The following is a 3660-nucleotide window of genomic DNA, read 5'->3' as shown; positions in this document are numbered from 1 at the left end:
TTTCATGTTCATTGAGAGCCTCTTCAGTTCCTCTTCACTTTCTGCCATAAGGGTGGTGTCATCTGCATATCTGAGGTTATTGATATTTCTCCCGGCAATCTTGATTCCAGCTTGTGCTGTAAAGGAGTACATCAAGGCTGTATATTATCACCCTGCTTATTTATCTTATATTCAGAGTACATCATGAGAAATGCCGAGTTGGATGAAGCAAAGCTGGAATCAAGGCAAGTCCTAGAATCTTTATTTTAATAGGAACTCTCAGGTGATTCTTACCCACATTAAAGTTTGAGAAACATTCATCTAGAATGGTTGTTCCTATTTAGTCACGAAATCGTGTCTGACTCTTTTGCTACCCCATGGACTGTAGACCTGACAGGCTCCTCTATTCTTGGAATTCTTCAGGCAAGAATACTGGAGTGGGTTGCCATTTCCTTCTCCAGGGTTTCCAACCCAGGAATTGAATCCAAGTCTCCTGTGTCTCTGCATTGGCAAGTTAGTTCTTTTACCACTGAGCCACCATGGAAGCCCATGTGAAACATTTTATTAGGTGAAATAAGCCAGACACAAAACAGTACTTATATGAGATATCTAGAATAGATAGTCAAATTCATAGAGAAAGTGAGTATAATAGAATAGAAATACCAGGAGCTAAGGGATAGAGTGAATGGGAAGTTATTGTTTAATGGCTAGAAGGTTTACATTTGGGATGATGGGAAATTTTTAGCAGAGGATTGCGGCAATGGTTACACAAAAATGTGAATATATTTTGCTACTAAATGGTATACTTTTGAAAGGTTAAAATGTTAAAGCGTTTGTTATGTATATTTTAGTACAATTTTTAAAAAGTATATCAACCTAGTATAATTTTTATCATTCCATGGAGCTGGAATTCAGCCAATATACAGCTAAGGCAGTCTGTGGCAAAGGGAGCAAGACCATTTCTCTCCTTCCTAATCTGGTTCACTCCTCATGAGTATATTGGCACGTATTCAATCATGCCTGTCACTCACTGGAACAAGAGACTGTTAATGTCCACCAAAACCCATTTCCTTTCCCTTCTGGGCATACAATTAGACCTGATTAAAAGATATATATATTTGTTTATTTTTGGCTTTGGTGGGTCCTTGTTGCTGCATGGGCTTTTCTCTGATTGCAGAGACTGGGGCTGCCCTCTACTTGTGGTGTGCGGACTTCTAATAGCAGTGGGCTCTCTTCCGTGGAGCACGGCTCTCAGGCACGCAGGCTTCAGTAGCTGCGGCACGTGGGCTCATTAGTTGCAGTTCCTGGACTCTAGAGCACAGCCTCAATAGTTGTGGCAAATGGGCTTAGTCACTCATCACCATATGGGATCTTCCTGGATCAGGGATCAAACTGGTGTCTCCTGCATTGGCAGGCAGATTCATCTACCACTGAGCCACCAGGGAAGCCCTAAACCAGATTTCTAAGTTAGGAGAGACCACATCATTAAGATCTGTGCCAATTTGGGGTCCATCTACCCCTATAGGTGAACTTCTTTTTCTCTGTTTACTGTGAGAATGGAGATAAGCACAAGGTCCCAAAGGAGGGGTAGAGCTCAGCCAAACATTGCACTGGATACTCATTGGTTAAGAAACAGATTTATGCCATCAAGCCATGGAGAATATTCATTTTTTCTGTTATGGAAGCCTTTGTTACATTAATTTAAATATCCACTTTTTGGGAAAGTTGCTTCTAATGAGATCTGTGGACAGGAAAGAGCTAGATATGCTGGCACTTTTATTATAGAAGTAGCACTATGATAAGAAAATCTTTTGTTCCCTCTCACAGAAGCAAATGCAATCTTTTTCTTGAAACACATTTCTAAAAAAATTTACATCACAACATATCCAGTAATAGATGTTAGCAGCTATTACATAGAAAGCTATTAAAGTAAAATGTGAGATATTGGCCCAGTTCTTGCATGGACACGAAAATAGTGTTATGGTTTGTCATAATGTAAAAACACAACATTCTGTAGAAAACAAAATTAAGAAAATACACAGCACTTCAGAATAATTTGTATAAAGCTTTGTCATAACAAAATATTTCAAATATACAAGGAAAGCACATAATTATTGAACAATATATTTCAGTGTGTGGAGAACCTCAGTTAGATACTGGTATTAAAATTAGATACTTATGAAGCTGGGCTTTTTTCTCTTCCCTATTTTGAATTTATCTTCATACTCAAAGTATCCCTCCATAATCTTCCAATGAGACTCTTTCACAGGGGAGAAGTACCCTATTTTTAAAAAAGATTTTATTAAAGTATAGCTGATTTACAATGTTGTGTTCATTTCTGCTGTAACAGAAATGTGATTCAGCTATATATATATATGTATATTCTTTTTCATATCCTTTTCCATTATGGTTTATCACAAGATAGTGAATATCATTACTTGTGCTGTACAGCAGAACCTTGTATATACTATATATCTTGTATATACTGGTTTGCATCTACTAATCCCAAACTCCCAATCCTCCCCTCTTTTTCCCACTGCCTTCCTACAAGTCTATTCTCTATGTCTGTGAGTCTGTTTCTGTTTCATAGATATGTTCATTTGTCATATTTCAGATTCCACATATAAATGATACCATGATCTTTGTCTTTCTCTTTCTCACTTACTTAGCTTAGCATGTAATCTCCAGGTCCATCTATGTAGCTTCAAATGGCATGATTTCACTCTTTTTTATGTCTGAGTAGTATTCCTTTGTATATATGCACAACAATTTCATCCATTCATCTATTGATGGACATTCAGGTTGTTTCCACGTCTTGGCTATTTAAATAGTGTTGCTATGAAAAGAGGTGCAAGGATCTGGGAAAATTATCCTTGATTCCTTAGTATCTTTGTTTAAGATACAGTTAACTTCTATGGCTAAGCCATGACACATTGACTATCATCATACTCAACCCAAGTGTAAGGGCGTACACCACAAGATATAGAGAGGATATGCTGGGAAACAAGATTCAGTGTGTTTCCATAGTCTTTTCATAAGAGGCCATGTTTTAGGTCAACACTCTGGAGTAGCATCCTTCTGCATTAGGATGCTTGTGAGCGGTGGTAGAATGAGCCCAACACTTTCTAGATCCAGTTTAAGTTGCTTGTGAAGATTAGAATTCATTATTTTCCTGAAACTTATTGGAGTTGGCCAGGAGTTAGAGGGAAAAGGAAGGGGTTGGAAAAGGAATTGGAAAAGTGTCTCCCTCTTCTTTCTTTTCCATGTTCCCCATACGCTTCATTTCCATTGGAAAGAAAGAGAAAGTAGGGTAAATTAGACCAAAGAAACAGAATAGAAGATATAGCGTGGCTTGCAGAAAATTCTCTGGAGTAACCATCATCCTTATGAGGGCAAGAGAAGAGGGCCCATCATGATGTTCCACATTTCAAGCACTTGAATTGTAGACTTGAGGTGACAGATCAGACCAAGAACTCTGTTAGTGATTTGGCTCTGAAGGGCAGAAGGATGCTTGTCCACAGTAGACAAGAGCTGAGACTAAGGTGCCTGTCTATGTGTTTGTGAAAAAAGACACTGAAAACTGAATCAAGGGGCTTCCCTGGTGGTTAAGAACCTGCCTGCCAATTCAGGGGACACAAGTTCAAGCTCTGGTCTGGGAAGATCCCACATGGTGCGGAGCAA

The sequence above is a fragment of the Bison bison genome, unplaced genomic scaffold (assembly GCF_000754665.1).
Source record: "Bison bison bison isolate TAMUID 2011002044 unplaced genomic scaffold, Bison_UMD1.0 scf7180017864064, whole genome shotgun sequence".
Lineage (NCBI taxonomy): Eukaryota > Metazoa > Chordata > Mammalia > Artiodactyla > Bovidae > Bison > Bison bison.
Note: the sequence above shows the minus strand (reverse complement) of the source record.